The 27576-nt window shown below is 38.3% G+C and overlaps 26 non-coding genes across 26 annotated transcripts; all 26 read left to right on the top strand.

Annotated features, from left to right (window-relative positions):
* Positions 1-576: 576 nt before the first annotated feature.
* Positions 577-695, top strand: LOC133957844 (5S ribosomal RNA). The gene has a single exon (XR_009921613.1). It is a non-coding gene; the product is annotated as a 5S ribosomal RNA (ribosomal RNA).
* A 925-nt stretch (positions 696-1620) lies between these two features.
* On the top strand, positions 1621-1739 carry LOC133957608 (5S ribosomal RNA). The gene has a single exon (XR_009921391.1). It is a non-coding gene; the product is annotated as a 5S ribosomal RNA (ribosomal RNA).
* A 925-nt stretch (positions 1740-2664) lies between these two features.
* On the top strand, positions 2665-2783 carry LOC133957607 (5S ribosomal RNA). Its single transcript, XR_009921390.1, has one exon. It is a non-coding gene; the product is annotated as a 5S ribosomal RNA (ribosomal RNA).
* A 925-nt stretch (positions 2784-3708) lies between these two features.
* LOC133957843 (5S ribosomal RNA) lies at positions 3709-3827 on the top strand. Its single transcript, XR_009921612.1, has one exon. It is a non-coding gene; the product is annotated as a 5S ribosomal RNA (ribosomal RNA).
* Positions 3828-4752: 925 nt separating this feature from the next.
* On the top strand, positions 4753-4871 carry LOC133957814 (5S ribosomal RNA). The gene has a single exon (XR_009921584.1). It is a non-coding gene; the product is annotated as a 5S ribosomal RNA (ribosomal RNA).
* A 925-nt stretch (positions 4872-5796) lies between these two features.
* Positions 5797-5915, top strand: LOC133957605 (5S ribosomal RNA). The gene has a single exon (XR_009921389.1). It is a non-coding gene; the product is annotated as a 5S ribosomal RNA (ribosomal RNA).
* A 925-nt stretch (positions 5916-6840) lies between these two features.
* On the top strand, positions 6841-6959 carry LOC133957604 (5S ribosomal RNA). Its single transcript, XR_009921388.1, has one exon. It is a non-coding gene; the product is annotated as a 5S ribosomal RNA (ribosomal RNA).
* A 925-nt stretch (positions 6960-7884) lies between these two features.
* Positions 7885-8003, top strand: LOC133957842 (5S ribosomal RNA). Its single transcript, XR_009921611.1, has one exon. It is a non-coding gene; the product is annotated as a 5S ribosomal RNA (ribosomal RNA).
* Positions 8004-8928: 925 nt separating this feature from the next.
* Positions 8929-9047, top strand: LOC133957813 (5S ribosomal RNA). Its single transcript, XR_009921583.1, has one exon. It is a non-coding gene; the product is annotated as a 5S ribosomal RNA (ribosomal RNA).
* Positions 9048-9972: 925 nt separating this feature from the next.
* Positions 9973-10091, top strand: LOC133957689 (5S ribosomal RNA). Its single transcript, XR_009921466.1, has one exon. It is a non-coding gene; the product is annotated as a 5S ribosomal RNA (ribosomal RNA).
* A 926-nt stretch (positions 10092-11017) lies between these two features.
* Positions 11018-11136, top strand: LOC133957603 (5S ribosomal RNA). The gene has a single exon (XR_009921387.1). It is a non-coding gene; the product is annotated as a 5S ribosomal RNA (ribosomal RNA).
* A 926-nt stretch (positions 11137-12062) lies between these two features.
* LOC133957818 (5S ribosomal RNA) lies at positions 12063-12181 on the top strand. The gene has a single exon (XR_009921588.1). It is a non-coding gene; the product is annotated as a 5S ribosomal RNA (ribosomal RNA).
* Positions 12182-13106: 925 nt separating this feature from the next.
* Positions 13107-13225, top strand: LOC133957601 (5S ribosomal RNA). The gene has a single exon (XR_009921385.1). It is a non-coding gene; the product is annotated as a 5S ribosomal RNA (ribosomal RNA).
* Positions 13226-14149: 924 nt separating this feature from the next.
* Positions 14150-14268, top strand: LOC133957600 (5S ribosomal RNA). The gene has a single exon (XR_009921384.1). It is a non-coding gene; the product is annotated as a 5S ribosomal RNA (ribosomal RNA).
* Positions 14269-15194: 926 nt separating this feature from the next.
* Positions 15195-15313, top strand: LOC133957817 (5S ribosomal RNA). The gene has a single exon (XR_009921587.1). It is a non-coding gene; the product is annotated as a 5S ribosomal RNA (ribosomal RNA).
* A 926-nt stretch (positions 15314-16239) lies between these two features.
* Positions 16240-16358, top strand: LOC133957599 (5S ribosomal RNA). Its single transcript, XR_009921383.1, has one exon. It is a non-coding gene; the product is annotated as a 5S ribosomal RNA (ribosomal RNA).
* Positions 16359-17284: 926 nt separating this feature from the next.
* On the top strand, positions 17285-17403 carry LOC133957598 (5S ribosomal RNA). Its single transcript, XR_009921382.1, has one exon. It is a non-coding gene; the product is annotated as a 5S ribosomal RNA (ribosomal RNA).
* A 926-nt stretch (positions 17404-18329) lies between these two features.
* LOC133957597 (5S ribosomal RNA) lies at positions 18330-18448 on the top strand. Its single transcript, XR_009921381.1, has one exon. It is a non-coding gene; the product is annotated as a 5S ribosomal RNA (ribosomal RNA).
* A 926-nt stretch (positions 18449-19374) lies between these two features.
* Positions 19375-19493, top strand: LOC133957815 (5S ribosomal RNA). Its single transcript, XR_009921585.1, has one exon. It is a non-coding gene; the product is annotated as a 5S ribosomal RNA (ribosomal RNA).
* Positions 19494-20420: 927 nt separating this feature from the next.
* On the top strand, positions 20421-20540 carry LOC133957825 (5S ribosomal RNA). Its single transcript, XR_009921595.1, has one exon. It is a non-coding gene; the product is annotated as a 5S ribosomal RNA (ribosomal RNA).
* A 926-nt stretch (positions 20541-21466) lies between these two features.
* Positions 21467-21585, top strand: LOC133957596 (5S ribosomal RNA). The gene has a single exon (XR_009921380.1). It is a non-coding gene; the product is annotated as a 5S ribosomal RNA (ribosomal RNA).
* A 926-nt stretch (positions 21586-22511) lies between these two features.
* On the top strand, positions 22512-22630 carry LOC133957595 (5S ribosomal RNA). The gene has a single exon (XR_009921379.1). It is a non-coding gene; the product is annotated as a 5S ribosomal RNA (ribosomal RNA).
* Positions 22631-23556: 926 nt separating this feature from the next.
* Positions 23557-23675, top strand: LOC133957594 (5S ribosomal RNA). The gene has a single exon (XR_009921378.1). It is a non-coding gene; the product is annotated as a 5S ribosomal RNA (ribosomal RNA).
* Positions 23676-24601: 926 nt separating this feature from the next.
* LOC133957593 (5S ribosomal RNA) lies at positions 24602-24720 on the top strand. The gene has a single exon (XR_009921377.1). It is a non-coding gene; the product is annotated as a 5S ribosomal RNA (ribosomal RNA).
* A 926-nt stretch (positions 24721-25646) lies between these two features.
* LOC133957760 (5S ribosomal RNA) lies at positions 25647-25765 on the top strand. Its single transcript, XR_009921534.1, has one exon. It is a non-coding gene; the product is annotated as a 5S ribosomal RNA (ribosomal RNA).
* Positions 25766-26691: 926 nt separating this feature from the next.
* LOC133957592 (5S ribosomal RNA) lies at positions 26692-26810 on the top strand. Its single transcript, XR_009921376.1, has one exon. It is a non-coding gene; the product is annotated as a 5S ribosomal RNA (ribosomal RNA).
* Positions 26811-27576: the final 766 nt, after the last annotated feature.

The following is a 27576-nucleotide window of genomic DNA, read 5'->3' as shown; positions in this document are numbered from 1 at the left end:
CACCTTCAGATTCTTTTCATTTAACATAAACAACAACAAAAGATGAGTTTCAATGGACACAAAATAAAAGGAAAGTGTTGGTTATGGTTATGATTCTCTGTATTGCCATCAGAGCTTGGTGTTGCTCCTGCTTCAGAGGAGACACATTTTTGAATGAGCAGGAAAGACTGGCAATCAAAGCAAGAAAGGATATTCAGTCGGAGATCATCATAGGTGGAGGATGAGATTGAACATTCAAATGACATTTGATATTCGAAACACTACTATATTCATGTCAAATTAACATATCACCCTAAAAATGTCATATTTGGAGAGAAGGGTGAAAGAGCAGGGAGAAATTACTCACCATGAAGGAAGAAACAGTATATGAAACCCTGACATTATTACTGAAGGACATTATTAAATTATTGTAGTGATTTTTTTCTTGCTATATTATGAGAAAATTGCACCTTGAGTGTCTTTTCCTTAACATTATATAACAATAAAAAACAAGTTTGGATGGTCACAAAGCAACCATGCTATTGATGATGGTGGCGATTCACATGTATAAATAAGGTATTGTGGGTCGAGTTAATCGCTTACGGCCATACCACCCTGAACACGCCCGATCTCGTCCGATCTCGGAAGCTAAGCAGGGTCGGGCCTGGTTAGTACTTGGATGGGAGACCGCCTGGGGATACCAGGTGCTGTAAGATTTTAACAATTTTCTTTGCAACCAGCAGAGGGGACTGTTGCTGCTGCTTTAAAGGAGAAGCACCTTTGAAAGAGCACGAAAGACTCAGCATCAAAGAAAACCAGGCTATGGAACACACACACATCATCACTGAAGGAAAAGAGTGAACATTTAAATGACTTTTGATAGTCGAAACACTACTTTATTCATGCACTAGTAACCTATCACTCTCAAAATGTCCTATTTGGAGAGAAGGATGAAAGAGCGGGGAGTTTACTCACCATCAAGGAAGAAACAGTATATGAAACCCTCACAGTCTTACTGATGGAAATTGTCATGATTTTGTTTCTTGCAATAATATGATAAAATTGCACCTTCAGATTCTTTTCATTTAACATAAACAACAACAAAAGATGAGTTTCAATGGACACAAAATAAAAGGAAAGTGTTGGTTATGGTTATGATTCTCTGTATTGCCATCAGAGCTTGGTGTTGCTCCTGCTTCAGAGGAGACACATTTTTGAATGAGCAGGAAAGACTGGCAATCAAAGCAAGAAAGGATATTCAGTCGGAGATCATCATAGGTGGAGGATGAGATTGAACATTCAAATGACATTTGATATTCGAAACACTACTATATTCATGTCAAATTAACATATCACCCTAAAAATGTCATATTTGGAGAGAAGGGTGAAAGAGCAGGGAGAAATTACTCACCATGAAGGAAGAAACAGTATATGAAACCCTGACATTATTACTGAAGGACATTATTAAATTATTGTAGTGATTTTTTTCTTGCTATATTATGAGAAAATTGCACCTTGAGTGTCTTTTCCTTAACATTATATAACAATAAAAAACAAGTTTGGATGGTCACAAAGCAACCATGCTATTGATGATGGTGGCGATTCACATGTATAAATAAGGTATTGTGGGTCGAGTTAATCGCTTACGGCCATACCACCCTGAACACGCCCGATCTCGTCCGATCTCGGAAGCTAAGCAGGGTCGGGCCTGGTTAGTACTTGGATGGGAGACCGCCTGGGAATACCAGGTGCTGTAAGCTTTTAACAATTTTCTTTGCAACCAGCAGAGGGGACTGTTGCTGCTGCTTTAAAGGAGAAGCACCTTTGAAAGAGCACGAAAGACTCAGCATCAAAGAAAACCAGGCTATGGAACACACACACATCATCACTGAAGGAAAAGAGTGAACATTTAAATGACTTTTGATAGTCGAAACACTACTTTATTCATGCACTAGTAACCTATCACTCTCAAAATGTCCTATTTGGAGAGAAGGATGAAAGAGCGGGGAGTTTACTCACCATCAAGGAAGAAACAGTATATGAAACCCTCACAGTCTTACTGATGGAAATTGTCATGATTTTGTTTCTTGCAATAATATGATAAAATTGCACCTTCAGATTCTTTTCATTTAACATAAACAACAACAAAAGATGAGTTTCAATGGACACAAAATAAAAGGAAAGTGTTGGTTATGGTTATGATTCTCTGTATTGCCATCAGAGCTTGGTGTTGCTCCTGCTTCAGAGGAGACACATTTTTGAATGAGCAGGAAAGACTGGCAATCAAAGCAAGAAAGGATATTCAGTCGGAGATCATCATAGGTGGAGGATGAGATTGAACATTCAAATGACATTTGATATTCGAAACACTACTATATTCATGTCAAATTAACATATCACCCTAAAAATGTCATATTTGGAGAGAAGGGTGAAAGAGCAGGGAGAAATTACTCACCATGAAGGAAGAAACAGTATATGAAACCCTGACATTATTACTGAAGGACATTATTAAATTATTGTAGTGATTTTTTTCTTGCTATATTATGAGAAAATTGCACCTTGAGTGTCTTTTCCTTAACATTATATAACAATAAAAAACAAGTTTGGATGGTCACAAAGCAACCATGCTATTGATGATGGTGGCGATTCACATGTATAAATAAGGTATTGTGGGTCGAGTTAATCGCTTACGGCCATACCACCCTGAACACGCCCGATCTCGTCCGATCTCGGAAGCTAAGCAGGGTCGGGCCTGGTTAGTACTTGGATGGGAGACCGCCTGGGAATACCAGGTGCTGTAAGCTTTTAACAATTTTCTTTGCAACCAGCAGAGGGGACTGTTGCTGCTGCTTTAAAGGAGAAGCACCTTTGAAAGAGCACGAAAGACTCAGCATCAAAGAAAACCAGGCTATGGAACACACACACATCATCACTGAAGGAAAAGAGTGAACATTTAAATGACTTTTGATAGTCGAAACACTACTTTATTCATGCACTAGTAACCTATCACTCTCAAAATGTCCTATTTGGAGAGAAGGATGAAAGAGCGGGGAGTTTACTCACCATCAAGGAAGAAACAGTATATGAAACCCTCACAGTCTTACTGATGGAAATTGTCATGATTTTGTTTCTTGCAATAATATGATAAAATTGCACCTTCAGATTCTTTTCATTTAACATAAACAACAACAAAAGATGAGTTTCAATGGACACAAAATAAAAGGAAAGTGTTGGTTATGGTTATGATTCTCTGTATTGCCATCAGAGCTTGGTGTTGCTCCTGCTTCAGAGGAGACACATTTTTGAATGAGCAGGAAAGACTGGCAATCAAAGCAAGAAAGGATATTCAGTCGGAGATCATCATAGGTGGAGGATGAGATTGAACATTCAAATGACATTTGATATTCGAAACACTACTATATTCATGTCAAATTAACATATCACCCTAAAAATGTCATATTTGGAGAGAAGGGTGAAAGAGCAGGGAGAAATTACTCACCATGAAGGAAGAAACAGTATATGAAACCCTGACATTATTACTGAAGGACATTATTAAATTATTGTAGTGATTTTTTTCTTGCTATATTATGAGAAAATTGCACCTTGAGTGTCTTTTCCTTAACATTATATAACAATAAAAAACAAGTTTGGATGGTCACAAAGCAACCATGCTATTGATGATGGTGGCGATTCACATGTATAAATAAGGTATTGTGGGTCGAGTTAATCGCTTACGGCCATACCACCCTGAACACGCCCGATCTCGTCCGATCTCGGAAGCTAAGCAGGGTCGGGCCTGGTTAGTACTTGGATGGGAGACCGCCTGGGGATACCAGGTGCTGTAAGATTTTAACAATTTTCTTTGCAACCAGCAGAGGGGACTGTTGCTGCTGCTTTAAAGGAGAAGCACCTTTGAAAGAGCACGAAAGACTCAGCATCAAAGAAAACCAGGCTATGGAACACACACACATCATCACTGAAGGAAAAGAGTGAACATTTAAATGACTTTTGATAGTCGAAACACTACTTTATTCATGCACTAGTAACCTATCACTCTCAAAATGTCCTATTTGGAGAGAAGGATGAAAGAGCGGGGAGTTTACTCACCATCAAGGAAGAAACAGTATATGAAACCCTCACAGTCTTACTGATGGAAATTGTCATGATTTTGTTTCTTGCAATAATATGATAAAATTGCACCTTCAGATTCTTTTCATTTAACATAAACAACAACAAAAGATGAGTTTCAATGGACACAAAATAAAAGGAAAGTGTTGGTTATGGTTATGATTCTCTGTATTGCCATCAGAGCTTGGTGTTGCTCCTGCTTCAGAGGAGACACATTTTTGAATGAGCAGGAAAGACTGGCAATCAAAGCAAGAAAGGATATTCAGTCGGAGATCATCATAGGTGGAGGATGAGATTGAACATTCAAATGACATTTGATATTCGAAACACTACTATATTCATGTCAAATTAACATATCACCCTAAAAATGTCATATTTGGAGAGAAGGGTGAAAGAGCAGGGAGAAATTACTCACCATGAAGGAAGAAACAGTATATGAAACCCTGACATTATTACTGAAGGACTTTATTAAATTATTGTAGTGATTTTTTTCTTGCTATATTCTGAGAAAATTGCACCTTGAGTGTCTTTTCCTTAACATTATATAACAATAAAAAACAAGTTTGGATGGTCACAAAGCAACCATGCTATTGATGATGGTGGCGATTCACATGTATAAATAAGGTATTGTGGGTTGAGTTAATCGCTTACGGCCATACCACCCTGAACACGCCCGATCTTGTCCGATCTCGGAAGCTAAGCAGGGTCGGGCCTGGTTAGTACTTGGATGGGAGACCGCCTGGGAATACCAGGTGCTGTTAGCTTTTAACAATTTTCTTTGCAACCAGCAGAGGGGACTGTTGCTGCTGCTTTAAAGGAGAAGCACCTTTGAAAGAGCACGAAAGACTCAGCATCAAAGAAAACCAGGCTATGGAACACACACACATCATCACTGAAGGAAAAGAGTGAACATTTAAATGACTTTTTATAGTCGAAACACTACTTTATTCATTCACTAGTAACCTATCACTCTCAAAATGTCCTATTTGGAGAGAAGGATGAAAGAGCGGGGAGTTTACTCACCATCAAGGAAGAAACAGTATATGAAACCCTCACAGTCTTACTGATGGAAATTGTCATGATTTTGTTTCTTGCAATAATATGATAAAATTGCACCTTCAGATTCTTTTCATTTAAGATAAACAACAACAAAAGATGAGTTTCAATGGACACAAAATAAAAGGAAAGTGTTGGTTATGGTTATGATTCTCTGTATTGCCATCAGAGCTTGGTGTTGCTCCTGCTTCAGAGGAGACACATTTTTGAATGAGCAGGAAAGACTGGCAATCAAAGCAAGAAAGGATATTCAGTCGGAGATCATCATAGGTGGAGGATGAGATTGAACATTCAAATGACATTTGATATTCGAAACACTACTATATTCATGTCAAATTAACATATCACCCTAAAAATGTCATATTTGGAGAGAAGGGTGAAAGAGCAGGGAGAAATTACTCACCATGAAGGAAGAAACAGTATATGAAACCCTGACATTATTACTGAAGGACATTATTAAATTATTGTAGTGATTTTTTTCTTGCTATATTATGAGAAAATTGCACCTTGAGTGTCTTTTCCTTAACATTATATAACAATAAAAAACAAGTTTGGATGGTCACAAAGCAACCATGCTATTGATGATGGTGGCGATTCACATGTATAAATAAGGTATTGTGGGTCGAGTTAATCGCTTACGGCCATACCACCCTGAACACGCCCGATCTCGTCCGATCTCGGAAGCTAAGCAGGGTCGGGCCTGGTTAGTACTTGGATGGGAGACCGCCTGGGAATACCAGGTGCTGTAAGCTTTAAACAATTTTCTTTGCAACCAGCAGAGGGGACTGTTGCTGCTGCTTTAAAGGAGAAGCACCTTTGAAAGAGCACGAAAGACTCAGCATCAAAGAAAACCAGGCTATGGAACACACACACATCATCACTGAAGGAAAAGAGTGAACATTTAAATGACTTTTGATAGTCGAAACACTACTTTATTCATGCACTAGTAACCTATCACTCTCAAAATGTCCTACTTGGAGAGAAGGATGAAAGAGCGGGGAGTTTACTCACCATCAAGGAAGAAACAGTATATGAAACCCTCACAGTCTTACTGATGGAAATTGTCATGATTTTGTTTCTTGCAATAATATGATAAAATTGCACCTTCAGATTCTTTTCATTTAACATAAACAACAACAAAAGATGAGTTTCAATGGACACAAAATAAAAGGAAAGTGTTGGTTATGGTTATGATTCTCTGTATTGCCATCAGAGCTTGGTGTTGCTCCTGCTTCAGAGGAGACACATTTTTGAATGAGCAGGAAAGACTGGCAATCAAAGCAAGAAAGGATATTCAGTCGGAGATCATCATAGGTGGAGGATGAGATTGAACATTCAAATGACATTTGATATTCGAAACACTACTATATTCATGTCAAATTAACATATCACCCTAAAAATGTCATATTTGGAGAGAAGGGTGAAAGAGCAGGGAGAAATTACTCACCATGAAGGAAGAAACAGTATATGAAACCCTGACATTATTACTGAAGCACCTTAGTAAATTATTGTAGTGATTTTTTTCTTGCTATATTATGAGAAAATTGCACCTTGAGTGTCTTTTCCTTAACATTATATAACAATAAAAAACAAGTTTGGATGGTCACAAAGCAACCATGCTATTGATGATGGTGGCGATTCAAATGTATAAATAAGGTATTGTGGGTCGAGTTAATCGCTTACGGCCATACCACCCTGAACACGCCCGATCTCGTCCGATCTCGGAAGCTAAGCAGGGTCGGGCCTGGTTAGTACTTGGATGGGAGACCGCCTGGGAATACCAGGTGCTGTAAGCTTTTAACAATTTTCTTTGCAACCAGCAGAGGGGACTGTTGCTGCTGCTTTAAAGGAGAAGCACCTTTGAAAGAGCACGAAAGACTCAGCATCAAAGAAAACCAGGCTATGGAACACACACACATCATCACTGAAGGAAAAGAGTGAACATTTAAATGACTTTTGATAGTCGAAACACTACTTTATTCATGCACTAGTAACCTATCACTCTCAAAATGTCCTATTTGGAGAGAAGGATGAAAGAGCGGGGAGTTTACTCACCATCAAGGAAGAAACAGTATATGAAACCCTCACAGTCTTACTGATGGAAATTGTCATGATTTTGTTTCTTGCAATAATATGATAAAATTGCACATTCAGATTCTTTTCATTTAACATAAACAACAACAAAAGATGAGTTTCAATGGACACAAAATAAAAGGAAAGTGTTGGTTATGGTTATGATTCTCTGTATTGCCATCAGAGCTTGGTGTTGCTCCTGCTTCAGAGGAGACACATTTTTGAATGAGCAGGAAAGACTGGCAATCAAAGCAAGAAAGGATATTCAGTCGGAGATCATCATAGGTGGAGGATGAGATTGAACATTCAAATGACATTTGATATTCGAAACACTACTATATTCATGTCAAATTAACATATCACCCTAAAAATGTCATATTTGGAGAGAAGGGTGAAAGAGCAGGGAGAAATTACTCACCATGAAGGAAGAAACAGTATATGAAACCCTAACATTATTACTGAAGGACATTATTAAATTATTGTAGTGATTTTTTTCTTGCTATATTATGAGAAAATTGCACCTTGAGTGTCTTTTCCTTAACATTATATAACAATAAAAAACAAGTTTGGATGGTCACAAAGCAACCATGCTATTGATGATGGTGGCGATTCACATGTATAAATAAGGTATTGTGGGTCGAGTTAATCGCTTACGGCCATACCACCCTGAACACGCCCGATCTCGTCCGATCTCGGAAGCTAAGCAGGGTCGGGCCTGGTTAGTACTTGGATGGGAGACCGCCTGGGGATACCAGGTGCTGTAAGATTTTAACAATTTTCTTTGCAACCAGCAGAGGGGACTGTTGATGCTGCTTTAAAGGAGAAGCACCTTTGAAAGAGCACGAAAGACTCAGCATCAAAGAAAACCAGGCTATGGAACACACACACATCATCACTGAAGGAAAAGAGTGAACATTTAAATGACTTTTGATAGTCGAAACACTACTTTATTCATGCACTAGTAACCTATCACTCTCAAAATGTCCTATTTGGAGAGAAGGATGAAAGAGCGGGGAGTTTACTCACCATCAAGGAAGAAACAGTATATGAAACCCTCACAGTCTTACTGATGGAAATTGTCATGATTTTGTTTCTTGCAATAATATGATAAAATTGCACCTTCAGATTCTTTTCATTTAACATAAACAACAACAAAAGATGAGTTTCAATGGACACAAAATAAAAGGAAAGTGTTGGTTATGGTTATGATTCTCTGTATTGCCATCAGAGCTTGGTGTTGCTCCTGCTTCAGAGGAGACACATTTTTGAATGAGCAGGAAAGACTGGCAATCAAAGCAAGAAAGGATATTCAGTCGGAGATCATCATAGGTGGAGGATGAGATTGAACATTCAAATGACATTTGATATTCGAAACACTACTATATTCATGTCAAATTAACATATCACCCTAAAAATGTCATATTTGGAGAGAAGGGTGAAAGAGCAGGGAGAAATTACTCACCATGAAGGAAGAAACAGTATATGAAACCCTGACATTATTACTGAAGGACTTTATTAAATTATTGTAGTGATTTTTTTCTTGCTATATTCTGAGAAAATTGCACCTTGAGTGTCTTTTCCTTAACATTATATAACAATAAAAAACAAGTTTGGATGGTCACAAAGCAACCATGCTATTGATGATGGTGGCGATTCACATGTATAAATAAGGTATTGTGGGTTGAGTTAATCGCTTACGGCCATACCACCCTGAACACGCCCGATCTTGTCCGATCTCGGAAGCTAAGCAGGGTCGGGCCTGGTTAGTACTTGGATGGGAGACCGCCTGGGAATACCAGGTGCTGTTAGCTTTTAACAATTTTCTTTGCAACCAGCAGAGGGGACTGTTGCTGCTGCTTTAAAGGAGAAGCACCTTTGAAAGAGCACGAAAGACTCAGCATCAAAGAAAACCAGGCTATGGAACACACACACATCATCACTGAAGGAAAAGAGTGAACATTTAAATGACTTTTTATAGTCGAAACACTACTTTATTCATTCACTAGTAACCTATCACTCTCAAAATGTCCTATTTGGAGAGAAGGATGAAAGAGCGGGGAGTTTACTCACCATCAAGGAAGAAACAGTATATGAAACCCTCACAGTCTTACTGATGGAAATTGTCATGATTTTGTTTCTTGCAATAATATGATAAAATTGCACCTTCAGATTCTTTTCATTTAAGATAAACAACAACAAAAGATGAGTTTCAATGGACACAAAATAAAAGGAAAGTGTTGGTTATGGTTATGATTCTCTGTATTGCCATCAGAGCTTGGTGTTGCTCCTGCTTCAGAGGAGACACATTTTTGAATGAGCAGGAAAGACTGGCAATCAAAGCAAGAAAGGATATTCAGTCGGAGATCATCATAGGTGGAGGATGAGATTGAACATTCAAATGACATTTGATATTCGAAACACTACTATATTCATGTCAAATTAACATATCACCCTAAAAATGTCATATTTGGAGAGAAGGGTGAAAGAGCAGGGAGAAATTACTCACCATGAAGGAAGAAACAGTATATGAAACCCTGACATTATTACTGAAGCACCTTAGTAAATTATTGTAGTGATTTTTTTCTTGCTATATTATGAGAAAATTGCACCTTGAGTGTCTTTTCCTTAACATTATATAACAATAAAAAACAAGTTTGGATGGTCACAAAGCAACCATACTATTGATGATGGTGGGGATTCACATGTATAAATAAGGTATTGTGGGTCGAGTTAATCGCTTACGGCCATACCATCCTGAACACGCCCGATCTCGTCCGATCTCGGAAGCTAAGCAGGGTCGGGCCTGGTTAGTACTTGGATGGGAGACCGCCTGGGAATACCAGGTGCTGTAAGCTTTTAACAATTTTCTTTGCAACCAGCAGAGGGGACTGTTGCTGCTGCTTTAAAGGAGGAGCACCTTTGAAAGAGCACGAAAGACTCAGCATCAAAGAAAACCAGGCTATGGAACACACACACATCATCACTGAAGGAAAAGAGTGAACATTTAAATGACTTTTGATAGTCGAAACACTAATTTATTCATGCACTAGTAACCTGTCACTCTCAAAAATGTCCTATTTGGAGAGAAGGATGAAAGAGCGGGGAGTTTACTCACCATCAAGGAAGAAACAGTATATGAAACCCTCACAGTCTTACTGATGGAAATTGTCATGATTTTGTTTCTTGCAATAATATGATAAAATTGCACCTTGAGATTCTTTTCATTTAACATAAACAACAACAAAAGATGAGTTTCAATGGACACAAAATAAAAGGAAAGTGTTGGTTATGGTTATGATTCTCTGTATTGCCATCAGAGCTTGGTGTTGCTCCTGCTTCAGAGGAGACACATTTTTGAATGAGCAGGAAAGACTGGCAATCAAAGCAAGAAAGGATATTCAGTCGGAGATCATCATAGGTGGAGGATGAGATTGAACATTCAAATGACATTTGATATTCGAAACACTACTATATTCATGTCAAATTAACATATCACCCTAAAAATGTCATATTTGGAGAGAAGGGTGAAAGAGCAGGGAGAAATTACTCACCATGAAGGAAGAAACAGTATATGAAACCCTGACATTATTACTGAAGCACCTTAGTAAATTATTGTAGTGATTTTTTTCTTGCTATATTATGAGAAAATTGCACCTTGAGTGTCTTTTCCTTAACATTATATAACAATAAAAAACAAGTTTGGATGGTCACAAAGCAACCATACTATTGATGATGGTGGGGATTCACATGTATAAATAAGGTATTGTGGGTCGAGTTAATCGCTTACGGCCATACCACCCTGAACACGCCCGATCTCGTCCGATCTCGGAAGCTAAGCAGGGTCGGGCCTGGTTAGTACTTGGATGGGAGACCGCCTGGGAATACCAGGTGCTGTAAGCTTTTAACAATTTTCTTTGCAACCAGCAGAGGGGACTGTTGCTGCTGCTTTAAAGGAGGAGCACCTTTGAAAGAGCACGAAAGACTCAGCATCAAAGAAAACCAGGCTATGGAATACACACACATCATCACTGAAGGAAAAGAGTGAACATTTAAATGACTTTTGATAGTCGAAACACTAATTTATTCATGCACTAGTAACCTGTCACTCTCAAAAATGTCCTATTTGGAGAGAAGGATGAAAGAGCGGGGAGTTTACTCACCATCAAGGAAGAAACAGTATATGAAACCCTCACAGTCTTACTGATGGAAATTGTCATGATTTTGTTTCTTGCAATAATATGATAAAATTGCACCTTCAGATTCTTTTCATTTAACATAAACAACAACAAAAGATGAGTTTCAATGGACACAAAATAAAAGGAAAGTGTTGGTTATGGTTATGATTCTCTGTATTGCCATCAGAGCTTGGTGTTGCTCCTGCTTCAGAGGAGACACATTTTTGAATGAGCAGGAAAGACTGGCAATCAAAGCAGGAAAGGATATTCAGTCGGAGATCATCATAGGTGGAGGATGAGATTGAACATTCAAATGACATTTGATATTCGAAACACTACTATATTCATGTCAAATTAACATATCACCCTAAAAATGTCATATTTGGAGAGAAGGGTGAAAGAGCAGGGAGAAATTACTCACCATGAAGGAAGAAACAGTATATGAAACCCTGACATTATTACTGAAGCACCTTATTAAATTATTGTAGTGATTTTTTTCTTGCTATATTATGAGAAAATTGCACCTTGAGTCTCTTTTCCTTAACATTATATAACAATAAAAAACAAGTTTGGATGGTCACAAAGCAACCATACTATTGATGATGGTGGTGATTCACATGTATAAATAAGGTATTGTGGGTCAAGTTAATCGCTTACGGCCATACCACCCTGAACACGCCCGATCTCGTCCGATCTCTGAAGCTAAGCAGGGTCGGACCTGGTTAGTACTTGGATGGGAGACCGCCTGGGAATACCAGGTGCTGTAAGCTTTTAACAATTTTCTTTGCAACCAGCAGAGGGGACTGTTGCTGCTGCTTTAAAGGAGAAGCACCTTTGAAAGAGCACGAAAGACTCAGCATCAAAGAAAACCAGGCTATGGAACACACACACATCATCACTGAAGGAAAAGAGTGAACATTTAAATGACTTTTGATAGTCGAAACACTACTTTATTCATGCACTAGTAACCTATCACTCTCAAAATGTCCTACTTGGAGAGAAGGATGAAAGAGCGGGGAGTTTACTCACCATCAAGGAAGAAACAGTATATGAAACCCTCACAGTCTTACTGATGGAAATTGTCATGATTTTGTTTCTTGCAATAATATGATAAAATTGCACCTTCAGATTCTTTTCATTTAACATAAACAACAACAAAAGATGAGTTTCAATGGACACAAAATAAAAGGAAAGTGTTGGTTATGGTTATGATTCTCTGTATTGCCATCAGAGCTTGGTGTTGCTCCTGCTTCAGAGGAGACACATTTTTGAATGAGCAGGAAAGACTGGCAATCAAAGCAAGAAAGGATATTCAGTCGGAGATCATCATAGGTGGAGGATGAGATTGAACATTCAAATGACATTTGATTTTCGAAACACTACTATATTCATGTCAAATTAACATATCACCCTAAAAATGTCATATTTGGAGAGAAGGGTGAAAGAGCAGGGAGAAATGACTCACCATGAAGGAAGAAACAGTATATGAAACCCTGACATTATTACTGAAGCACCTTAGTAAATTATTGTAGTGATTTTTTTCTTGCTATATTATGAGAAAATTGCACCTTGAGTGTCTTTTCCTTAACATTATATAACAATAAAAAACAAGTTTGGATGGTCACAAAGCAACCATACTATTGATGATGGTGGTGATTCACATGTATAAATAAGGTATTGTGGGTCGAGTTAATCGCTTACGGCCATACCACCCTGAACACGCCCGATCTCGTCCGATCTCGGAAGCTAAGCAGGGTCGGGCCTGGTTAGTACTTGGATGGGAGACCGCCTGGGAATACCAGGTGCTGTAAGCTTTTAACAATTTTCTTTGCAACCAGCAGAGGGGACTGTTGCTGCTGCTTTAAAGGAGAAGCACCTTTGAAAGAGCACGAAAGACTCAGCATCAAAGAAAACCAGGCTATGGAACACACACATCATCACTGAAGGAAAAGAGTGAACATTTAAATGACTTTTGATAGTCGAAACACTACTTTATTCATGCACTAGTAACCTATCACTCTCAAAAATGTCCTATTTGGAGAGAAGGATGAAAGAGCGGGGAGTTTACTCACCATCAAGGAAGAAACAGTATATGAAACCCTCACAGTCTTACTGATGGAAATTGTCATGATTTTGTTTCTTGCAATAATATGATAAAATTGCACCTTGAGATTCTTTTCATTTAACATAAACAACAACAAAAGATGAGTTTCAATGGACACAAAATAAAAGGAAAGTGTTGGTTATGGTTATGATTCTCTGTATTGCCATCAGAGCTTGGTGTTGCTCCTGCTTCAGAGGAGACACATTTTTGAATGAGCAGGAAAGACTGGCAATCAAAGCAAGAAAGGATATTCAGTCGGAGATCATCATAGGTGGAGGATGAGATTGAACATTCAAATGACATTTGATATTCGAAACACTACTATATTCATGTCAAATTAACATATCACCCTAAAAATGTCATATTTGGAGAGAAGGGTGAAAGAGCAGGGAGAAATTACTCACCATGAAGGAAGAAACAGTATATGAAACCCTGACATTATTACTGAAGCACCTTAGTAAATTATTGTAGTGATTTTTTTCTTGCTATATTATGAGAAAATTGCACCTTGAGTGTCTTTTCCTTAACATTATATAACAATAAAAAACAAGTTTGGATGGTCACAAAGCAACCATACTATTGATGATGGTGGTGATTCACATGTATAAATAAGGTATTGTGGGTCGAGTTAATCGCTTACGGCCATACCACCCTGAACACGCCCGATCTCGTCCGATCTCGGAAGCTAAGCAGGGTCGGGCCTGGTTAGTACTTGGATGGGAGACCGCCTGGGAATACCAGGTGCTGTAAGCTTTTAACAATTTTCTTTGCAACCAGCAGAGGGGACTGTTGCTGCTGCTTTAAAGGAGGAGCACCTTTGAAAGAGCACGAAAGACTCAGCATCAAAGAAAACCAGGCTATGGAACACACACACATCATCACTGAAGGAAAAGAGTGAACATTTAAATGACTTTTGATAGTCGAAACACTAATTTATTCATGCACTAGTAACCTGTCACTCTCAAAAATGTCCTATTTGGAGAGAAGGATGAAAGAGCGGGGAGTTTACTCACCATCAAGGAAGAAACAGTATATGAAACCCTCACAGTCTTACTGATGGAAATTGTCATGATTTTGTTTCTTGCAATAATATGATAAAATTGCACCTTGAGATTCTTTTCATTTAACATAAACAACAACAAAAGATGAGTTTCAATGGACACAAAATAAAAGGAAAGTGTTGGTTATGGTTATGATTCTCTGTATTGCCATCAGAGCTTGGTGTTGCTCCTGCTTCAGAGGAGACACATTTTTGAATGAGCAGGAAAGACTGGCAATCAAAGCAAGAAAGGATATTCAGTCGGAGATCATCATAGGTGGAGGATGAGATTGAACATTCAAATGACATTTGATATTCGAAACACTACTATATTCATGTCAAATTAACATATCACCCTAAAAATGTCATATTTGGAGAGAAGGGTGAAAGAGCAGGGAGAAATTACTCACCATGAAGGAAGAAACAGTATATGAAACCCTGACATTATTACTGAAGCACCTTAGTAAATTATTGTAGTGATTTTTTTCTTGCTATATTATGAGAAAATTGCACCTTGAGTGTCTTTTCCTTAACATTATATAACAATAAAAAACAAGTTTGGATGGTCACAAAGCAACCATACTATTGATGATGGTGGTGATTCACATGTATAAATAAGGTATTGTGGGTCGAGTTAATCGCTTACGGCCATACCACCCTGAACACGCCCGATCTCGTCCGATCTCTGAAGCTAAGCAGGGTCGGACCTGGTTAGTACTTGGATGGGAGACCGCCTGGGAATACCAGGTGCTGTAAGCTTTTAACAATTTTCTTTGCAACCAGCAGAGGGGACTGTTGCTGCTGCTTTAAAGGAGAAGCACCTTTGAAAGAGCACGAAAGACTCAGCATCAAAGAAAACCAGGCTATGGAACACACACACATCATCACTGAAGGAAAAGAGTGAACATTTAAATGACTTTTGATAGTCGAAACACTACTTTATTCATGCACTAGTAACCTATAACTCTCAAAAATGTCCTATTTGGAGAGAAGGATGAAAGAGCGGGGAGTTTACTCACCATCAAGGAAGAAACAGTATATGAAACCCTCACAGTCTTACTGATGGAAATTGTCATGATTTTGTTTCTTGCAATAATATGATAAAATTGCACCTTCAGATTCTTTTCATTTAACATAAACAACAACAAAAGATGAGTTTCAATGGACACAAAATAAAAGGAAAGTGTTGGTTATGGTTATGATTCTCTGTATTGCCATCAGAGCTTGGTGTTGCTCCTGCTTCAGAGGAGACACATTTTTGAATGAGCAGGAAAGACTGGCAATCAAAGCAGGAAAGGATATTCAGTCGGAGATCATCATAGGTGGAGGATGAGATTGAACATTCAAATGACATTTGATATTCGAAACACTACTATATTCATGTCAAATTAACATATCACCCTAAAAATGTCATATTTGGAGAGAAGGGTGAAAGAGCAGGGAGAAATTACTCACCATGAAGGAAGAAACAGTATATGAAACCCTGACATTATTACTGAAGCACCTTATTAAATTATTGTAGTGATTTTTTTCTTGCTATATTATGAGAAAATTGCACCTTGAGTGTCTTTTCCTTAACATTATATAACAATAAAAAACAAGTTTGGATGGTCACAAAGCCACCATACTATTGATGATGGTGGTGATTCACATGTATAAATAAGGTATTGTGGGTCGAGTTAATCGCTTACGGCCATACCACCCTGAACACGCCCGATCTCGTCCGATCTCGGAAGCTAAGCAGGGTCGGGCCTGGTTAGTACTTGGATGGGAGACCGCCTGGGAATACCAGGTGCTGTAAGCTTTTAACAATTTTCTTTGCAACCAGCAGAGGGGACTGTTGCTGCTGCTTTAAAGGAGGAGCACCTTTGAAAGAGCACGAAAGACTCAGCATCAAAGAAAACCAGGCTATGGAACACACACACATCATCACTGAAGGAAAAGAGTGAACATTTAAATGACTTTTGATAGTCGAAACACTACTTTATTCATGCACTAGTAACCTGTCACTCTCAAAAATGTCCTATTTGGAGAGAAGGATGAAAGAGCTGGGAGTTTACTCACCATCAAGGAAGAAACAGTATATGAAACCCTCACAGTCTTACTGATGGAAATTGTCATGATTTTGTTTCTTGCAATAATATGATAAAATTGCACCTTCAGATTCTTTTCATTTAACATAAACAACAACAAAAGATGAGTTTCAATGGACACAAAATAAAAGGAAAGTGTTGGTTATGGTTATGATTCGCTGTATTGCCATCAGAGCTTGGTGTTGCTCCTGCTTCAGAGGAGACACATTTTTGAATGAGCAGGAAAGACTGGCAATCAAAGCAGGAAAGGATATTCAGTCGGAGATCATCATAGGTGGAGGATGAGATTGAACATTCAAATGACATTTGATATTCGAAACACTACTATATTCATGTCAAATTAACATATCACCCTAAAAATGTCATATTTGGAGAGAAGGGTGAAAGAGCAGGGAGAAATTACTCACCATGAAGGAAGAAACAGTATATGAAACCCTGACATTATTACTGAAGCACCTTATTAAATTATTGTAGTGATTTTTTTCTTGCTATATTATGAGAAAATTGCACCTTGAGTGTCTTTTCCTTAACATTATATAACAATAAAAAACAAGTTTGGATGGTCACAAAGCCACCATACTATTGATGATGGTGGTGATTCACATGTATAAATAAGGTATTGTGGGTCGAGTTAATCGCTTACGGCCATACCACCCTGAACACGCCCGATCTCGTCCGATCTCGGAAGCTAAGCAGGGTCGGGCCTGGTTAGTACTTGGATGGGAGACCGCCTGGGAATACCAGGTGCTGTAAGCTTTTAACAATTTTCTTTGCAACCAGCAGAGGGGACTGTTGCTGCTGCTTTAAAGGAGGAGCACCTTTGAAAGAGCACGAAAGACTCAGCATCAAAGAAAACCAGGCTATGGAACACACACACATCATCACTGAAGGAAAAGAGTGAACATTTAAATGACTTTTGATAGTCGAAACACTACTTTATTCATGCACTAGTAACCTGTCACTCTCAAAAATGTCCTATTTGGAGAGAAGGATGAAAGAGCTGGGAGTTTACTCACCATCAAGGAAGAAACAGTATATGAAACCCTCACAGTCTTACTGATGGAAATTGTCATGATTTTGTTTCTTGCAATAATATGATAAAATTGCACCTTCAGATTCTTTTCATTTAACATAAACAACAACAAAAGATGAGTTTCAATGGACACAAAATAAAAGGAAAGTGTTGGTTATGGTTATGATTCGCTGTATTGCCATCAGAGCTTGGTGTTGCTCCTGCTTCAGAGGAGACACATTTTTGAATGAGCAGGAAAGACTGGCAATCAAAGCAGGAAAGGATATTCAGTCGGAGATCATCATAGGTGGAGGATGAGATTGAACATTCAAATGACATTTGATATTCGAAACACTACTATATTCATGTCAAATTAACATATCACCCTAAAAATGTCATATTTGGAGAGAAGGGTGAAAGAGCAGGGAGAAATTACTCACCATGAAGGAAGAAACAGTATATGAAACCCTGACATTATTACTGAAGCACCTTATTAAATTATTGTAGTGATTTTTTTCTTGCTATATTATGAGAAAATTGCACCTTGAGTGTCTTTTCCTTAACATTATATAACAATAAAAAACAAGTTTGGATGGTCACAAAGCCACCATACTATTGATGATGGTGGTGATTCACATGTATAAATAAGGTATTGTGGGTCGAGTTAATCGCTTACGGCCATACCACCCTGAACACGCCCGATCTCGTCCGATCTCGGAAGCTAAGCAGGGTCGGGCCTGGTTAGTACTTGGATGGGAGACCGCCTGGGAATACCAGGTGCTGTAAGCTTTTAACAATTTTCTTTGCAACCAGCAGAGGGGACTGTTGCTGCTGCTTTAAAGGAGGAGCACCTTTGAAAGAGCACGAAAGACTCAGCATCAAAGAAAACCAGGCTATGGAACACACACACATCATCACTGAAGGAAAAGAGTGAACATTTAAATGACTTTTGATAGTCGAAACACTACTTTATTCATGCACTAGTAACCTGTCACTCTCAAAAATGTCCTATTTGGAGAGAAGGATGAAAGAGCTGGGAGTTTACTCACCATCAAGGAAGAAACAGTATATGAAACCCTCACAGTCTTACTGATGGAAATTGTCATGATTTTGTTTCTTGCAATAATATGATAAAATTGCACCTTCAGATTCTTTTCATTTAACATAAACAACAACAAAAGATGAGTTTCAATGGACACAAAATAAAAGGAAAGTGTTGGTTATGGTTATGATTCGCTGTATTGCCATCAGAGCTTGGTGTTGCTCCTGCTTCAGAGGAGACACATTTTTGAATGAGCAGGAAAGACTGGCAATCAAAGCAGGAAAGGATATTCAGTCGGAGATCATCATAGGTGGAGGATGAGATTGAACATTCAAATGACATTTGATATTCGAAACACTACTATATTCATGTCAAATTAACATATCACCCTAAAAATGTCATATTTGGAGAGAAGGGTGAAAGAGCAGGGAGAAATTACTCACCATGAAGGAAGAAACAGTATATGAAACCCTGACATTATTACTGAAGCACCTTATTAAATTATTGTAGTGATTTTTTTCTTGCTATATTATGAGAAAATTGCACCTTGAGTCTCTTTTCCTTAACATTATATAACAATAAAAAACAAGTTTGGATGGTCACAAAGCAACCATACTATTGATGATGGTGGTGATTCACATGTATAAATAAGGTATTGTGGGTCAAGTTAATCGCTTACGGCCATACCACCCTGAACACGCCCGATCTCGTCCGATCTCTGAAGCTAAGCAGGGTCGGACCTGGTTAGTACTTGGATGGGAGACCGCCTGGGAATACCAGGTGCTGTAAGCTTTTTAACAATTTTCTTTGCAACCAGCAGAGGGGACTGTTGCTGCTGCTTTAAAGGAGAAGCACCTTTGAAAGAGCACGAAAGACTCAGCATCAAAGAAAACCAGGCTATGGAACACACACACATCATCACTGAAGGAAAAGAGTGAACATTTAAATGACTTTTGATAGTCGAAACACTACTTTATTCATGCACTAGTAACCTATCACTCTCAAAAATGTCCTATTTGGAGAGAAGGATGAAAGAGCGGGGAGTTTACTCACCATCAAGGAAGAAACAGTATATGAAACCCTCACAGTCTTACTGATGGAAATTGTCATGATTTTGTTTCTTGCAATAATATGATAAAATTGCACCTTCAGATTCTTTTCATTTAACATAAACAACAACAAAAGATGAGTTTCAATGGACACAAAATAAAAGGAAAGTGTTGGTTATGGTTATGATTCTCTGTATTGCCATCAGAGCTTGGTGTTGCTCCTGCTTCAGAGGAGACACATTTTTGAATGAGCAGGAAAGACTGGCAATCAAAGCAAGAAAGGATATTCAGTCGGAGATCATCATAGGTGGAGGATGAGATTGAACATTCAAATGACATTTGATATTCGAAACACTACTATATTCATGTCAAATTAACATATCACCCTAAAAATGTTATATTTGGAGAGAAGGGTGAAAGAGCAGGGAGAAATTACTCACCATGAAGGAAGAAACAGTATATGAAACCCTGACATTATTACTGAAGGACATTATTAAATTATGGTAGCGATTTTTTTCTTGCTATATTATGAGAAAATTGCACCTTGAGTGTATTTTCCTTAACATTATATAACAATAAAAAACAAGTTTGGATGGTCACAAAGCAACCATACTATTGATGATGGTGGTGATTCACATGTATAAATAAGGTATTGTGGGTCGAGTTAATCGCTTACGGCCATACCACCCTGAACACGCCCGATCTCGTCCGATCTCGGAAGCTAAGCAGGGTCGGGCCTGGTTAGTACTTGGATGGGAGACCCTGCTGGGAATACCAGGTGCTGTAAGCTTTTAACAATTTTCTTTGCAACCAGCAGAGGGGACTGTTGCTGCTGCTTTAAAGGAGAAGCACCTTTGAAAGAGCACGAAAGACTCAGCATCAAAGAAAACCAGGCTATGGAACACACACACATCATCACTGAAGGAAAAGAGTGAACATTTAAATGACTTTTGATAGTCGAAACACTACTTTATTCATGCACTAGTAACCTATCACTCTCAAAAATGTCCTATTTGGAGAGAAGGATGAAAGAGCGGGGAGTTTACTCACCATCAAGGAAGAAACAGTATATGAAACCCTCACAGTCTTACTGATGGAAATTGTCATGATTTTGTTTCTTGCAATAATATGATAAAATTGCACCTTCAGATTCTTTTCATTTAACATAAACAACAACAAAAGATGAGTTTCAATGGACACAAAATAAAAGGAAAGTGTTGGTTATGGTTATGATTCTCTGTATTGCCATCAGAGCTTGGTGTTGCTCCTGCTTCAGAGGAGACACATTTTTGAATGAGCAGGAAAGACTGGCAATCAAAGCAAGAAAGGATATTCAGTCGGAGATCATCATAGGTGGAGGATGAGATTGAACATTCAAATGACATTTGATATTCGAAACACTACTATATTCATGTCAAATTAACATATCACCCTAAAAATGTCATATTTGGAGAGAAGGGTGAAAGAGCAGGGAGAAATTACTCACCATGAAGGAAGAAACAGTATATGAAACCCTGACATTATTACTGAAGGACATTATTAAATTATGGTAGTGATTTTTTTCTTGCTATATTATGAGAAAATTGCACCTTGAGTGTCTTTTCCTTAACATTATATAACAATAAAAAACAAGTTTGGATGGTCACAAAGCCACCATACTATTGATGATGGTGGTGATTCACATGTATAAATAAGGTATTGTGGGTCGAGTTAATCGCTTACGGCCATACCACCCTGAACACGCCCGATCTCGTCCGATCTCGGAAGCTAAGCAGGGTCGGGCCTGGTTAGTACTTGGATGGGAGACCGCCTGGGAATACCAGGTGCTGTAAGCTTTTAACAATTTTCTTTGCAACCAGCAGAGGGGACTGTTGCTGCTGCTTTAAAGGAGAAGCACCTTTGAAAGAGCACGAAAGACTCAGCATCAAAGAAAACCAGGCTATGGAACACACACACATCATCACTGAAGGAAAAGAGTGAACATTTAAATGACTTTTGATAGTCGAAACACTACTTTATTCATGCACTAGTAACCTATCACTCTCAAAAATGTCCTATTTGGAGAGAAGGATGAAAGAGCGGGGAGTTTACTCACCATCAAGGAAGAAACAGTATATGAAACCCTCACAGTCTTACTGATGGAAATTGTCATGATTTTGTTTCTTGCAATAATATGATAAAATTGCACCTTCAGATTCTTTTCATTTAACATAAACAACAACAAAAGATGAGTTTCAATGGACACAAAATAAAAGGAAAGTGTTGGTTATGGTTATGATTCTCTGTATTGCCATCAGAGCTTGGTGTTGCTCCTGCTTCAGAGGAGACACATTTTTGAATGAGCAGGAAAGACTGGCAATCAAAGCAAGAAAGGATATTCAGTCGGAGATCATCATAGGTGGAGGATGAGATTGAACATTCAAATGACATTTGATATTCGAAACACTACTATATTCATGTCAAATTAACATATCACCCTAAAAATGTCATATTTGGAGAGAAGGGTGAAAGAGCAGGGAGAAATTACTCACCATGAAGGAAGAGACAGTATATGAAACCCTGACATTATTACTGAAGGACATTATTAAATTATGGTAGTGATTTTTTTCTTGCTATATTATGAGAAAATTGCACCTTGAGTGTCTTTTCCTTAACATTATATAACAATAAAAAACAAGTTTGGCTGGTCACAAAGCAACCATACTATTGATGATGGTGGTGATTCACATGTATAAATAAGGTATTGTGGGTCGAGTTAATCGCTTACGGCCATACCACCCTGAACACGCCCGATCTCGTCCGATCTCGGAAGCTAAGCAGGGTCGGGCCTGGTTAGTACTTGGATGGGAGACCGCCTGGGAATACCAGGTGCTGTAAGCTTTTAACAATTTTCTTTGCAACCAGCAGAGGGGACTGTTGCTGCTGCTTTAAAGGAGAAGCACCTTTGAAAGAGCACGAAAGACTCAGCATCAAAGAAAACCAGGCTATGGAACACACACACATCATCACTGAAGGAAAAGAGTGAACATTTAAATGACTTTTGATAGTCGAAACACTACTTTATTCATGCACTAGTAACCTATCACTCTCAAAAATGTCCTATTTGGAGAGAAGGATGAAAGAGCGGGGAGTTTACTCACCATCAAGGAAGAAACAGTATATGAAACCCTCACAGTCTTACTGATGGAAATTGTCATGATTTTGTTTCTTGCAATAATATGATAAAATTGCACCTTCAGTTTCTTTTCATTTAACATAAACAACAACAAAAGATGAGTTTCAATGGACACAAAATAAAAGGAAAGTGTTGGTTATGGTTATGATTCTCTGTATTGCCATCAGAGCTTGGTGTTGCTCCTGCTTCAGAGGAGACACATTTTTGAATGAGCAGGAAAGACTGGCAATCAAAGCAAGAAAGGATATTCAGTCGGAGATCATCATAGGTGGAGGATGAGATTGAACATTCAAATGACATTTGATATTCGAAACACTACTATATTCATGTCAAATTAACATATCACCCTAAAAATGTCATATTTGGAGAGAAGGGTGAAAGAGCAGGGAGAAATTACTCACCATGAAGGAAGAAACAGTATATGAAACCCTGACATTATTACTGAAGGACATTATTAAATTATGGTAGTGATTTTTTTCTTGCTATATTATGAGAAAATTGCACCTTGAGTGTCTTTTCCTTAACATTATATAACAATAAAAAACAAGTTTGGATGGTCACAAAGCCACCATACTATTGATGATGGTGGTGATTCACATGTATAAATAAGGTATTGTGGGTCGAGTTAATCGCTTACGGCCATACCACCCTGAACACGCCCGATCTCGTCCGATCTCGGAAGCTAAGCAGGGTCGGGCCTGGTTAGTACTTGGATGGGAGACCGCCTGGGAATACCAGGTGCTGTAAGCTTTTAACAATTTTCTTTGCAACCAGCAGAGGGGACTGTTGCTGCTGCTTTAAAGGAGAAGCACCTTTGAAAGAGCACGAAAGACTCAGCATCAAAGAAAACCAGGCTATGGAACACACACACATCATCACTGAAGGAAAAGAGTGAACATTTAAATGACTTTTGATAGTCGAAACACTACTTTATTCATGCACTAGTAACCTATCACTCTCAAAAATGTCCTATTTGGAGAGAAGGATGAAAGAGCGGGGAGTTTACTCACCATCAAGGAAGAAACAGTATATGAAACCCTCACAGTCTTACTGATGGAAATTGTCATGATTTTGTTTCTTGCAATAATATGATAAAATTGCACCTTCAGATTCTTTTCATTTAACATAAACAACAACAAAAGATGAGTTTCAATGGACACAAAATAAAAGGAAAGTGTTGGTTATGGTTATGATTCTCTGTATTGCCATCAGAGCTTGGTGTTGCTCCTGCTTCAGAGGAGACACATTTTTGAATGAGCAGGAAAGACTGGCAATCAAAGCAAGAAAGGATATTCAGTCGGAGATCATCATAGGTGGAGGATGAGATTGAACATTCAAATGACATTTGATATTCGAAACACTACTATATTCATGTCAAATTAACATATCACCCTAAAAATGTCATATTTGGAGAGAAGGGTGAAAGAGCAGGGAGAAATTACTCACCATGAAGGAAGAGACAGTATATGAAACCCTGACATTATTACTGAAGGACATTATTAAATTATGGTAGTGATTTTTTTCTTGCTATATTATGAGAAAATTGCACCTTGAGTGTCTTTTCCTTAACATTATATAACAATAAAAAACAAGTTTGGATGGTCACAAAGCAACCATACTATTGATGATGGTGGTGATTCACATGTATAAATAAGGTATTGTGGGTCGAGTTAATCGCTTACGGCCATACCACCCTGAACACGCCCGATCTCGTCCGATCTCGGAAGCTAAGCAGGGTCGGGCCTGGTTAGTACTTGGATGGGAGACCGCCTGGGAATACCAGGTGCTGTAAGCTTTTAACAATTTTCTTTGCAACCAGCAGAGGGGACTGTTGCTGCTGCTTTAAAGGAGAAGCACCTTTGAAAGAGCACGAAAGACTCAGCATCAAAGAAAACCAGGCTATGGAACACACACACATCATCACTGAAGGAAAAGAGTGAACATTTAAATGACTTTTGATAGTCGAAACACTACTTTATTCATGCACTAGTAACCTATCACTCTCAAAAATGTCCTATTTGGAGAGAAGGATGAAAGAGCGGGGAGTTTACTCACCATCAAGGAAGAAACAGTATATGAAACCCTCACAGTCTTACTGATGGAAATTGTCATGATTTTGTTTCTTGCAATAATATGATAAAATTGCACCTTCAGATTCTTTTCATTTAACATAAACAACAACAAAAGATGAGTTTCAATGGACACAAAATAAAAGGAAAGTGTTGGTTATGGTTATGATTCTCTGTATTGCCATCAGAGCTTGGTGTTGCTCCTGCTTCAGAGGAGACACATTTTTGAATGAGCAGGAAAGACTGGCAATCAAAGCAAGAAAGGATATTCAGTCGGAGATCATCATAGGTGGAGGATGAGATTGAACATTCAAATGACATTTGATATTCGAAACACTACTATATTCATGTCAAATTAACATATCACCCTAAAAATGTCATATTTGGAGAGAAGGGTGAAAGAGCAGGGAGAAATTACTCACCATGAAGGAAGAAACAGTATATGAAACCCTGACATTATTACTGAAGGACATTATTAAATTATGGTAGTGATTTTTTTCTTGCTATATTATGAGAAAATTGCACCTTGAGTGTCTTTTCCTTAACATTATATAACAATAAAAAACAAGTTTGGATGGTCACAAAGCAACCATACTATTGATGATGGTGGTGATTCACATGTTTAAATAAGGTATTGTGGGTCGAGTTAATTGCTTACGGCCATACCACCCTGAACACGCCCGATCTCGTCCGATCTCTGAAGCTAAGCAGGGTCGGGCCTGGTTAGTACTTGGATGGGAGACCGCCTGGGAATACCAGGTGCTGTAAGCTTTTAACAATTTTCTTTGCAACCAGCAGAGGGGACTGTTGCTGCTGCTTTAAAGGAGAATCACCTTTGAAAGAGCACGAAAGACTCAGCATCAAAGAAAACCAGGCTATGGAACACACACACATCATCACTGAAGGAAAAGAGTGAACATTTAAATGACTTTTGATAGTCGAAACACTACTTTATTCATGCACTAGTAACCTATCACTCTCAAAAATGTCCTATTTGGAGAGAAGGATGAAAGAGCGGGGAGTTTACTCACCATCAAGGAAGAAACAGTATATGAAACCCTCACAGTCTTACTGATGGAAATTGTCATGATTTTGTTTCTTGCAATAATATGATAAAATTGCACCTTCAGATTCTTTTCATTTAAAATAAACAACAACAAAAGATGAGTTTCAATGGACACAAAATAAAAGGAAAGTGTTGGTTATGGTTATGATTCTCTGTATTGCCATCAGAGCTTGGTGTTGCTCCTGCTTCAGAGGAGACACATTTTTGAATGAGCAGGAAAGACTGGCAATCAAAGCAAGAAAGGATATTCAGTCGGAGATCATCATAGGTGGAGGATGAGATTGAACATTCAAATGACATTTGATATTCGAAACACTACTATATTCATGTCAAATTAACATATCACCCTAAAAATGTCATATTTGGAGAGAAGGGTGAAAGAGCAGGGAGAAATTACTCACCATGAAGGAAGAGACAGTATATGAAACCCTGACATTATTACTGAAGGACATTATTAAATTATGGTAGTGATTTTTTTCTTGCTATATTATGAGAAAATTGCACCTTGAGTGTCTTTTCCTTAACATTATATAACAATAAAAAACAAGTTTGGATGGTCACAAAGCAACCATACTATTGATGATGGTGGTGATTCACATGTATAAATAAGGTATTGTGGGTCGAGTTAATCGCTTACGGCCATACCACCCTGAACACGCCCGATCTCGTCCGATCTCGGAAGCTAAGCAGGGTCGGGCCTGGTTAGTACTTGGATGGGAGACCGCCTGGGAATACCAGGTGCTGTAAGCTTTTAATAATTTTCTTTGCAACCAGCAGAGGGGACTGTTGCTGCTGCTTTAAAGGAGAAGCACCTTTGAAAGAGCACGAAAGACTCAGCATCAAAGAAAACCAGGCTATGGAACACACACACATCATCACTGAAGGAAAAGAGTGAACATTTAAATGACTTTTGATAGTCGAAACACTACTTTATTCATGCACTAGTAACCTATCACTCTCAAAAATGTCCTATTTGGAGAGAAGGATGAAAGAGCGGGGAGTTTACTCACCATCAAGGAAGAAACAGTATATGAAACCCTCACAGTCTTACTGATGGAAATTGTCATGATTTTGTTTCTTGCAATAATATGATAAAATTGCACCTTCAGATTCTTTTCATTTAACATAAACAACAACAAAAGATGAGTTTCAATGGACACAAAATAAAAGGAAAGTGTTGGTTATGGTTATGATTCTCTGTATTGCCATCAGAGCTTGGTGTTGCTCCTGCTTCAGAGGAGACACATTTTTGAATGAGCAGGAAAGACTGGCAATCAAAGCAAGAAAGGATATTCAGTCGGAGATCATCATAGGTGGAGGATGAGATTGAACATTCAAATGACATTTGATATTCGAAACACTACTATATTCATGTCAAATTAACATATCACCCTAAAAATGTCATATTTGGAGAGAAGGGTGAAAGAGCAGGGAGAAATTACTCACCATGAAGGAAGAAACAGTATATGAAACCCTGACATTATTACTGAAGGACATTATTAAATTATGGTAGTGA

This window comes from Platichthys flesus, chromosome 7 (genome assembly GCF_949316205.1).
Source record: "Platichthys flesus chromosome 7, fPlaFle2.1, whole genome shotgun sequence".
Classification (NCBI taxonomy): Eukaryota; Metazoa; Chordata; class Actinopteri; order Pleuronectiformes; family Pleuronectidae; genus Platichthys; species Platichthys flesus.
Note: the sequence above shows the minus strand (reverse complement) of the source record. Positions and strands in the feature narration are given on the sequence as shown.